The sequence below is a fragment of the Eulemur rufifrons genome, chromosome 8 (genome assembly GCF_041146395.1).
Source record: "Eulemur rufifrons isolate Redbay chromosome 8, OSU_ERuf_1, whole genome shotgun sequence".
Taxonomy (NCBI): domain Eukaryota; kingdom Metazoa; phylum Chordata; class Mammalia; order Primates; family Lemuridae; genus Eulemur; species Eulemur rufifrons.
Genome location: NC_090990.1, coordinates 43,320,797 through 43,332,832, shown reverse-complemented (window position 1 = coordinate 43,332,832; position 12,036 = coordinate 43,320,797).

Sequence of the window (12,036 nt, the reverse complement as noted above, 5' to 3'; positions counted from 1 at the left end):
ATGTGAAAGGCATTCAGTGAGCCCCAATATCAGATCAAACTCCTCCAGTTCTAGGTCTTCCCACCTTTGGAGCCTTGTTTGAAAAGCCCATGTTTGGCAGAGTGACCTAACAGGCACAGAATGAGAATTAATATGTAGACGATAGCAGAACAGTAATAATCCTTTATTTTCAGTTTCTGATTGATTCATGGTAAATTTTCTCTCTTAAAGTGCTACTCTTTTAAAAGTTAATTGCCTTTAAGAGGAAACATCTAGGGAGGACTAAAGCTCAGAGCATAGTTATTGAGTCCCCATTACAGAGCTGGGGACACAATAATAGCTGCTATCTACTAATACCTTCTCTCTACTAAGCACCTTACATATGCCATAATATTTAGTTCTCACCCCAGACATGCTATACAGGGATTATTGTTGTCTCCATGCAATTGTTTTCATGATATATTTGAGGAAATGGAGACTCAGAAAAAGTAGACATTTTGCCTGAGGTCACATGGCCGGGAAGTGATCGAGCCAGAATTTGAACCAGTGACTGTCAGATTGCACAGCCCATGCTCTGTGCACTCGAGTAGCCGTTCCACAGGGACCCTCACAGTACGTAATGCCCGTTTCTGCTGGGTAGAGCTAATGCCACGTGTTGTCGGAGCACAAAGGAGGAAGGGACAGGAGTGCAAATCATTTTGAATGGAGAAGATGTTTGATTGGGCTTTGAAGGGTAAATAGAAGTTTGCTGACCAGAGGACAAAGAGAAGAAAATCTAAGTCGAGGGAACAACAGGAGCAAAAGTACAGAGGTATGAGATTCACATCTGCCACATTTAAGATTGGTGAGCAGTTCCAAGGTGCAGGAAAACGTGGTATCGATGGCTGGGGCACAGTGGCCAGAGTGGGGACTAAGGGGGCGGCGGGGTGTTAGAACCTTAAAAGCTTAAAACTTTGAATCGTGGTTAATGAAATGCCCCAAAGATTTCCAAACATCGGGTCAAGTGTCCGGGTGATGTCCTTCTCCCCGGGCCCTTACGCGAATAGTAGGACTGCATGCTCAGTGACAGGAGGCAGGAGGCGGGGCATGAGCTGGGGGATCTCAGCAGGGTGCTCTAAATCCCTCCAGCAATGTCTGCAGGTAGGACACTTCAAACTAAGGAACGCTCTTTAAACAACAGTATATGTATGTCATGACAAACTGCCTTTAAAGGGGTTGAGTGTTGAGCTGGAAATGTGATTCCAGGCACTGGCATTCTCCAGGGAGGTCAGCCCCCAGCGATCTAGGGCTCTGCTAATGAATTCCTCTCCCAGACCCCCTGTTTGAAAAGGAACGTAATGAAAGTGAGGATTCTGCCCCATGCAGGGCAGACTAGGAAAACAATGCCTGTTGCTGTCTAATTAAAAACATTTAAATACTTTATTGGAAATATGTAACACCCCAGTAGGAAAAGTGGGTAAGAGTCGGAGCCTTCATAGGGAAATTAGTTCATTTTACTGGGAGATTTGAACACTTTTTAAAGAAGGAGACTGATTTTATTTATTATAAAATATCAGATTTTTATATGATATTTTGAATTAAGAGAATTAAAAATATCGAGATTATCTATAGCCATTGGATCTCTTACCTATGCAAGGAGCAGCAGCTAAATGGTATTTGCCTTATTTTATAAGAAGGAGCCTCTAACTTAGAGGATTTTAGAACAAGATCCAATAAGAGCATTGGGTATAGACTGATTCCTCCCTCTGTCCTGTCTTCACTGGGTCCCACCACTCCTAGGAAGAGACAATATCACAAACCAACATCCCCTATAAAAAAGAGAATCATTTTTTCCTCCTGATCAAACACAATTCTTTCATTTTTCAGGCCCTCATTAAGTGCCTGATATAAAATCCCAAAGGTATTCTACCCATCTGCTTTCAGAGACAATCTCACAGTCACGTAACAAAATGTACTTACGTTATTAACCTGCCTGTGTGATGCTGGCCTTTGTATGTGTGTGATTTCTCCAATATGCTTCTCCTCCTAAAGTAACCATTACCATTTGCATTACCATTTGTTCCACATTTCTTATACAATCCTATGTTTATGCAATTCGTATATATGCGTGTCCATAAATATACACACATATATGTCATTTTTCCCCTCTAAAGTGGGGATTTCTCAGTCTTACAAAGCTGGGACTGAGGCTCAGACAGGCAGGAGAGGCTTGCCCAGGGACCCACTGGCCAGTCACTGGTGAAGCTTAGTCTTGAACCCAAGTCTCTGGCAAACCCTAGCCTGGGTTTTTCCGCTGTGCCATGCTGCCACACACTCTCAGACTAGAGAATAGTTCTAGTTCCAGAACTAGTTTTGCTTGGAGATTGGGACTACACAGCTATTGTTGTAGCCTAATGTGCAGCATTTCTTATGGTTGTCTCAGCAGTGGTGCACCTTTGAAAACAGGATTGTTTCTGAACAATGCTGGGGCAGTCTCCTTTCCTCCCTGTAGCAAATAGGAAGACAGGGCCACAGAAGGAAGATGATGGTGCCCAGCAACACTTACAGACATAGCAGAGAAGAAAGAGGAAGGAATCCCTGAGCATCATTTAAGCCTCTGGACCTGGGTGCTAATAATGCAAACAGACAGTGAAAACAATAACGGCAATAACAATGCTACCATTACTGAAGCTTACCTTGTAGCAGAAACATCTCATTTGATCCTCACAACAGTCCATGAGGAACAAGAAATTATCCTTATTTTACAGAGGAGGAAATCCAGGCTTAAAATCCTCAAGATTTAAAAGGACTATTTAAGGCTTTATATATATATATATACACACACACACACATACATACATATATATTTTCTTTTTTATAATAGACATTTTGGAGGCCCCACCTCTGGCCCCTGGATATCTCTGCCCTCATTTTCTCCCCTGCTTCCCCTTTCTGGCACAGCGAACAGGGAACTTTTTGTTGTTCAGACAACACAGCAATCAGGTAGCTTTCTCCAGGGCCTGCGCTTTGCTGTTCTGTCCATAGAATGTTCTGCTTAAACATTGTTCCAGGGCTTGCTTCCTCACTTCATTCTGGTCCCTGCTCCAATGCCACCTCCTCAAGGAGACTTTTCCTGGCTACCACAGCTACTCTCTAATCCCTTAAAGTTGCTTAACGTTTTCATTAGAGTAATTATCCTACGTGTCATTGTACTTTGCCTATTTGCTTATAGCTTGGCTGCCTCTCTAGAACAGAAATGTCACGAGAACTTTGTCTATTTTTATTTACTGTTGCCTAGACCAGTACCTGGCACAGAACGAGCATTCACGTATTTTTGACCACACGATTGTTAAGTGCACAATTCAGTGTTATCATAGGTTGATTTTACCGTAAGACCGTGCACACAGCTAAGTTCATAAACAGAAAACAGACCCTGTCCTGAGTCTGCAGCCTTCATTCGTTGGTCCTTTGTCTTTTCTGTTAGTCAGCACTTACTAAGCTCCCCCACGCCCCAGGCATGGTGGAGAATAGAGGGTGAGACCAGCCCAGCCTTTGTACTACCATAGTGCTGTGGGAGAGAAGAGCAAGTAGAAGGACCAGAATGCTGCAGGAGCGCACGGTAACAGCGGGGACACTCCCAAGGAAACCAATCTGGCCTCCGTCCCAAAGCCCTCATATCGAGTAGATAAAAGCTATTGTTTGTCCTTTAGGGTGAGCTTGCTTTTTCCATGATTAGGGAGGAGAGGGAGAAGGAATGAAAAACGAAAAAAGGATGAGATGATGTGACTATTTTTTCACTATAAATATCCCTCACACCTGGGCTGGAAGGGAAACGAGATATAAAGACACGTTTGTGCCTCTACGCACAGAGCTGAGGAGAAAGAAGCAGGGTCTTATGCTGTTGTTTTATTGACATCCAAGAAAACCACTTATCAAAAATCACAATGTAGAGCTTTCTTGAAGTGGCTTCATTTTCTTCTCCAAGCCACTTGACTGGTTTTCACCAGAGAAGAGTAAATTTCAAACCCCTTGAAAGCCAATCTTCCCACGGTCTACAGACTAGCCACAACAATGGCGATGATCTCTGCTCCTCCCAGCTTTCAGCGACGGTGTCCAAATGCCTTGCCCTTGCCCACCTCTCTGTTATGTCCCATTCCCTCTGCACAACTGCGTGGCACAGCTGTCCTCTGAGTGAGATGTGCTGTTTTCTATCTCCAGTTATTTGCCCAGCCTTCTCCTGCCTGGAATGCCCTTCTCTTCTTCTATCTTTGACTGTCTCCCTACTCTACCCTGTCGTCCTCTGAGGGTCAGTTCCAGGGAAACAGCTTCCAGAAAGCTCCCCTTGATGCTCCTCTGCTCCCCCTTTTCTCCCACTCCCATGCCTGCTTCTGGGCTCCCAGGGCACCCCTGGGTCCCTCTCACTTAGCCATCTTTATGCTATAATTTGTACTCAGGTCTTCTCCTTCACTGGACAGGATGCTCTTTGAGGGCAGGAATTTTGTTTATTTTTGTCCTTTTTATCTTGGTTTTCCTAGAAGGCCCTGTCAATAAGCCATGGGATGCATATTGAATTAGAGTTTGCAGACTAGATAAAGACTAGGTACAGACAACTCATTCTTTTTCCGTGCTTGATTTCGGAGGAATAGTTTTTGTGTCCAGCTAGATCAGTGACTCAATGTAAAGGAAAAACAGATTAGCCACAAGCCAGTCTGGGTTTGATATACACATTCCACATCAGATTGCAAAACCATGGAAAAGGAATCTATAGTACAGTGTGGCTGGGAGTTAGGAGACCTGGACTCTGATGCCAGCCCTCCTGCTACTGTCTTGCTGTCTGACTGTGGGCAAGTCACGACCCTTTTCTGGGCTTCTCTTTTGAAAATATGAGCACATAGGATGAGGACTGCCAAGATCTCTTGCAGATCTAAAGTCCTGCAATTCTATGATCCTTCTCATGTAGTATATACTTTTTCATGGGCTCAAAGTTTTCTTTACCATTTCAATGTCTTGTGATAGTGAAAAATATACTCTTTTACTATATCCTGAACTCTTGGCTAGGAAATGCAAGCATCTGACCTCAGCTGAAAAACTTGCAAGACCCCATCAATCAGATGTCTCAGAAGAAAGTACGTTCAAGTAGAAGAAAAAAAGAGATGGGGAGTTATTCACTACTCTTTAAGACTCAAAAATGTAGGGTTTATTCTACTACCACATTTTTCCACATATTTTCTCATTTAATCTTCCTGGCATCCCTCTGAGGTAGCTAGGGTGGGCAGCTAGGGTGGACAACTAGGGTAGCCATCAGTGCCACTCACCAAGTGGTCCTAGTTCTCCATTCTTCTAGGAGCACAGTAGGAAAATGATTCCTGGCCTGTAATGGTTGGGAATACCATGCAATCAGCTCTTTCCAAGGAGTTTTGGGCTTCCAGAAATAATTGTGGTCAACTTCAACCTGAGCATTTAAGTGCAGGCAAGAGGCCATCTCAGGTTTTCTGTTCCCTCTGCAAGCATGGCCAGAAGTGTGGCAATTGGTGGCTGCTCCATCAGCCTAGGTTCTGGAGTGAGGCTAAGGCAGAGAAGAGGCTCCTGATGAGCTGGGAGGGACACATAGCAGAAGCAAAAAAAAAAAAAATCTTTATTGTTTTAAGTCACTGGCATTTTGGTGCTATTTGTTACTGCATCACAACTTAGCCTATCTTGATTGACACAAGCATTATCCCATTTTTCATATGGGGAAACTGAGGTTCAGTGAAGTAAAATAAACAGACTTCTTTAAGGTCATAGAAACGTGGTAAGCATCCAAACCCTGGAATTGAGCTCAGATATTCCAACTCCACATCAGTGCTATTTTTCCTATACCACACTGCTATCTTAATTAAGATGGAGTATTCAGCTTGATTTCATCTGGGCCCAACCTGTGGATGCTGGCTTTCTTGATCACCTTTTGGAAGCTGATAAGGGATGGTGATGAAAGCACAGGCATTGGAGCTAAGCGGATACGAGCTTGATTCTATGCATTGCCATTTATTGGCTCAGTGTCCTTCATACATAGCTAGAGTTTGGTCTCCTAGGTCTTCTGAATCAGCCAGGAATGCAGGGAGTGGGAATCCTTAAGAGCAGGGAATACTTCTTGCCAATGGTATAGTATCAAGCGTCCGTGGCAGGATGGGTAGATATTTTGAGGTGGGGTCTGCCTTCCCAACAGTCCTCAAATCAGAGCAGCTAAGTGACTTTCCTGTCGTCATGCAGTAAGTGGCAAAGCCTCAATCCAAACACAGACCTCTCTGATTCCTTCCTATACATCTCATAGCCTCCAAGATGAAACTAGCTCTGCTAGAATTCTGCATCAGTGAAGAAGGAAAGGCATGGCCCAAATTTAATAATTTACTTCAATGTGGAGAATCTTCCTGTTTCTGTTCTTATTCACCATGGAGCTTCCAATTGATTTACTCTTGGAATATTATTCTTCTTTCTGTTGTTCTGGCTTAACATTGACAACAGCAGGCATTGCCTTGGCAAGGTTACAGGATAAACTTGCTGTTTTTAGGACATCTGCATCCAGCAAAACCTTTATTTTCTGTCCCTTGGGCATAATCTTGGGAAAAACACATCTGTTATTCCGGGTGCTTACCTGGCTGGGCTTATTTTTCCTCTCTTGGATGGAGAAATGTGCTGTCAAGACATGAGGAAGAGTTTTCACACTCTCTGAAATCACAGACCTTTTCTGTATTAACAAACTCACTCTCAGAATCCTGATTAAATCATAAAGTTTTATTGAAAAAGTGAGAGAACCACCTGTGTCCCAGAGTCCTTCAGTTCCAGGATGTCACCACCACTGGAGATGTATTTGGGATCTCTACTGACTAAGTCACTGAAGTGTGGGCAGTGGTTGGGGGTTGGGTACCTCCTAACAGGAGGACCCTGCCTTTCCCGGACACCTGCCCCAGGACACATCTCCCCTCCCTGTCCCGTTGGCTAAGCTGCATTTACACACAGCTGCCTCCAAACTCAGCCTCTCCAGTGAAACTTCCAGTACACGGAGAAGACAGATAATGAGTTGGAGAAGACTTAAAAACTTAGTTCTAATTCATTCATTCATTTTAGAACAATTGTTGAGCACCTAGTATGTACCAAACACTGTGCTACAGACTTCTAATCCAACCCCTGACCTCCTCGGGGTTTTAAACAGTGGGAGATTTGAAAAGCAAGAAGGCAATTAAAATATGGTGTGTTCAGTCAATTCATTAGTTAACTCATTCATTTAACAATATTACTTGCTGATCATACGTCAAGCTTTGTTTTAAGTGCTGGGAATATAGCAGTGAGAAAAATAGACAAATATCTCTGCCCTCCTGAAGCTTGCCGGTTTGAGGGAGCAGGCAGATAATAAAATAGGTAACTGGATGACGCGGTGCTAAGTGGTAACAAGCACTATGATGGAAAATACGGTACAGTAAGCGGAGCGTGGGATGGAGAGTGTGGTTTCTGCTAGGGTGGGCCGGGTTCTCTGAGGAGGTGATGTCCGAGGGGAGACTTACAATGACAACAGGCCGTGAGACCCACAGTGTCCTGTGAGGGCACCTCAGAGGGCCATCTAACCGACATCTGCTCTGTGACTTGGGTCAAGCCACCTGACTTCTCTGACCCATTTTTTCCTTTTTTGGACCTTGAGGAGGTTGAATGCCCTGCCTGCCTACATCCTCTGCTGATGGAAATCAACAGAGAAACTTCCTGAACGAGGTGCTTCGCTCTTCCTTCTTACACCTGTGAATTATCCTCATCACCTGGTTCTCCAGAAAGCCTCGACCCCTAACAGTCTCATACTTTCAACGGTGCCAATGTGAGGTCAAAGACTCACTTCGAATCCCTCCACCAAAAAGCTGGTCTGCCAGCCTCCCTGAGCCCAGCTCCATCTGTGCAACGGGGATAATGAACACAACCAGTTTTCTCAGCTTATTGTCAGGACTAAGGGAGCGCGTGCATTTAATGCCCTCTAATGGGACTTGCTCTGCGTGAAGTGCCCTGGCGTTGTGTTCACCACAATAATGTTACTATCATTATATCTATTAATATTAAAAATAAACACATGTGGAAGCCTCAAGCATGTGTCTGGCATATCGTTAATACTCAACAAAATATCACTTTCCTTTCTTTCTCGTCCTTTTCTTTCCCATCCTATTTCCAGTGACCCTGTCCCTCTGTTCTGTTGGAGCAGAGGTTGTAGGGAGCTGATAGTCTTAGGACTTTGGCTCACAGGAGAGGTCAAGGTAAAGAACCTCTGTAACCGCTTTCTTCTCAGAAGCTTTCATTGTATATTTGCTGACTGCCAGGCTCTGTTCTAATCACTTTATATCCATAGTAACCTACTTGATCCTCACATTAACACTATGAGGTACACATATCGTATATACCCCATTTTATTGATATGGAAACTGAGGGATCATGATATTAAGTAACTTCTCTAAGGTCTCTGAGCTAATTAATCGAGGAGTTTTTCAGCCTAAGCCCCCAGAACAAGAAAGGACTTAGGAACTCGGGCAGTAGCTCTTTAAGGAGTTAAGACTTCTTCATGCTGTGTCTCTCCAGAGCCTGAGAGGGGCAGATGGGGTGCAGGGAATGCCTGAGCTCCCACATGGGGAGGCACCTGATGCTGGAAGGCAGGTGGTAGAGGGACATCTCCTGACACCTGGGCTCTGCTTGCCTTCTCGGGTCCTCCTCTCTCCTTCCCCAGGGTTGGCAGGCATGAACACAGGCAGTTGTAAATTGCCGATCTCAGAGAAAGGAGCCGCAGAAAGACAAAGTGAACCATTAAAGAGAAAAAATGGAGCTGTGTGTGTTTGAACTCTCAGGCTTGAGCTTAGCCTCGCTGGAGCTCATGCTGCTTGTCTCGGAACTTTAGGAGCGATAATTGCCAACTCCCAGCACCCTGCCCTCTGAGAATTGAGGTGGCCTCTGGGCACTGAGAGGACAGTGTGGATTCCCAGGCACAGAAGCAGCACGAGGGGGATGTGGTTCCCAGCCTTTGGAAGCTGCTGATTTCTCCTTTCCCTTTTCTCCTTCTGGAAGAGCAGTTGGCTTTGAGGAATAGCAGGGGTGCTTAGTCAGTTAGGCTGCTGGTGCACCCTTTGATCTTTGGGGAGCTAAGGTTAGAAGAACAATTACTCAGCCTGTGATCTTTGTCCTTCTAGACCTGTCGGGATTATGTAAGATTGTCAAGGAAACTTTGTTCTTCTGGCAACCTCTCTCCTTCCTGCTATTTCTTGCTTCCTGTCCATCCCGGTCTCTCTTCACTCTCATTATTTTCCTGACTTCCCCCTTTCCTTCTCTCTCCTCCTCATCTAGGGAGTAATGAGCCCATTTTGTCAATTCCAAGGCCATCTCCTGGATTGCTGTGGATCATCTGTCCACTGGGGTGATACCACCATGTAGGAGAAAGTTTTGGGAACCAGACAAATGTGAATTCAAATCCTGCTTTTTGACTTATTTGCCATATGGCCTTGGACAAATTCTTTAGCCTTTGTTTCCTCCTCTTTAAATATGGATTGGACCAGCATATGAGTGTACTTGTGACTGGCCAGTGGCAAGTGACCCACAGATGGTATTATCATCATCATTGTTACTGTTATTAATTATTGTTATTCCCCATAGTGAAGGGGTGTGGGTAAGGTCAGTCCCTGCCTGCCTCCACCCCACCTTATTTCAGCAGCAATGACAATCCTTGCTCCTTAAAGCTCTGCCTTTGCAGGGCCTGAACTAGCAAGACACAGCCTGATGGAGTATTAGGAGCTCTGTTCTTAGTATAATGATCTAGCAATGTCAGATGTGCAGTTGCTCAGGTGAAGATGACCCAGGAAAAAACCCCAGTTCCATCCCATACACCAGGCTACAGCTTGCTCACTCTGACCAGCTGGCCTGCTCCCAGTTCCTGGTTCCGTCTCTGGCTTCCTGCTGGGATTGGAGCCCGACACAGAACCCCAGCCTGGTGAGGTCTCAGGGCCCCTCCAGCTCTGAATTCCAGAGCTCAGTGCTAATTCTTCTTTGACACGGAGCACAGATGACACGACAGAAGCCTGGTGCTGGGGAAGTGGGCTGGGAGGCAGGCCTGGTGTCTGGCTTCTCAGGTTCCCAGTGCCATTACAGGAAGGGGCCTCTATCAGTGCTGGTGTCATTTGAAGGCAGTGAGGGGGAGGGGAAATAGATTGATTTGTGATTCTTGACAAGATATGCCCCCCTCGTTGAAAGCCATTTCCTTTTCTTTCATCCCTTGGTCATATTTGATTGGACTAGGGGTGGGCATCTATATTAAGTTGAGCTGATCAGTGTCCCTTCCCCAGTAATTTGGGAATGAAGCCAAGTAATGTGTTAATGTGTGTGTGAGAGAAAGAGAGAGAAGAGAGGAAAGGAAGAGGGACTTGTGACAGACGTACTCAAGAGCTGTGAGCTGTAGGACAAACATCTTCCCCCTACTTTCTACCTATGTGTGCTGGAGGAGCAAGGTGAGAAACAGATTCACAAAGAGAGGCAGAGACAGAGAGAGGCAGTTGGAGATGGAGGGGAGGAAAAGAGAGTGAACAGGCACAAACGGGAACACAAGTGAGACATAGAGTCAGGAATCTTTATAGATCTGATCCTAGTACATTCTTGAAGTCCAGCTGCATTTCTGACCTTGGGTTCCAAAGGACGCTCCTGTGTCATTATAACAAATCCTTCTAAATCAGTCAGGGCAGGCTAATTTATGCTGCAGTAACAAACATACCCCAAATCCCAGTGGTTTCATAATACACTGGTTTCGCTCATTCCATGGACAAACCTATGTGCTTATCACAGAGCTCTTGTCATCCTTGTTCATAAATAGAGGTTAACCTTGACATAGGCTTCCACAGTAACGTTGGTAGGGAAGTGAATATGGCAAATTGTGCACTGGCTCTAAGTCTTCCTCTTGCAAGTGCTGCAGATTGCTTCTGACCACAATTTTATTGGCCAAAAACATCCCGTGACCACACTTATCTTTAAAGGGGATAGAGAAGTACAAACCTACCATGTGGCAAAAGGGGTCCCAGAATACTTTTGAACAGCCTCTAATAACTACACCACACTCTTTTCTTCTTAATCCACCTTGAAATGTTTTCTATTAAAAAAAGCAAATAAACAAAAAATCCTAACTAAAAGAAATACATAGAAAATAAATTCTCCCGGTTTCCTAGGTGTTTGGGTGTGGCGTCGACTGGGACAAGCTGACAGTGCTTTCAGAACCCAGAGAAGGAACAAACCAAAGGGTGAACAAAGTTATGGAAGCCGAATGAAAAGAGGCAGCATTTGAGCTGAGTTCCAGGGGTAGGAGTATTTTCCTGGCACCTTCATGATTCATCTTTAAAAGGTTTAATATTGCCCATCACTTAGTGCACTTTGGAGTCATGCAGGTGGAGTCTGCATTCCTGCTCTTTAGAGACAAAAAATGGTGAGCACCTAGCATATTACATGGCACTGACGAGATGTTCAGGAAGCGTTAGCTGCCTTCTCTTATCTCCTCACACTGCAATCTTCTCTTTTTAGTTACTGCTGTGGCAAAGTTTTCTTCTTATTTTCCCCTGGGGAATCTAAACACTTCATGCTGGCAGTATCATTGGGATCCATGTGATTGAGGGGTTTGCCATTTTCCTGGGAAGACACGTTTACTTGTTGGCACAAAGTTCATTGCCTCAGTGTTACAAGCCAGCAGACTTGAGGCTTTGAGATACCATCTGTTTCTCAAATATATATATATATATATATATATATTTTTTTTTTTGGAATATTCCCTGAGAATGTCATTTTTCACTTCAGAGATACATTTTTGTATGTGCGTGTGTATGTTTTACCGACTAGTGGAAATCCTGGGGTATTTATTATTATTCTTATGAGTATTAACTTGTAAAACTAAAGACAAAAAGATGTAGGCATAGAATAGCAGTTGAAGCTTTGTGAGATATAATTATATTTCTAACCACAGCTCTGAGAGTAGTTGTCCTTCGCTCTAAAACCACCAGTGGGTCCCCAGTGACCGCAGAGTAAATTTTAGGTACAATTCCAGTAACATCT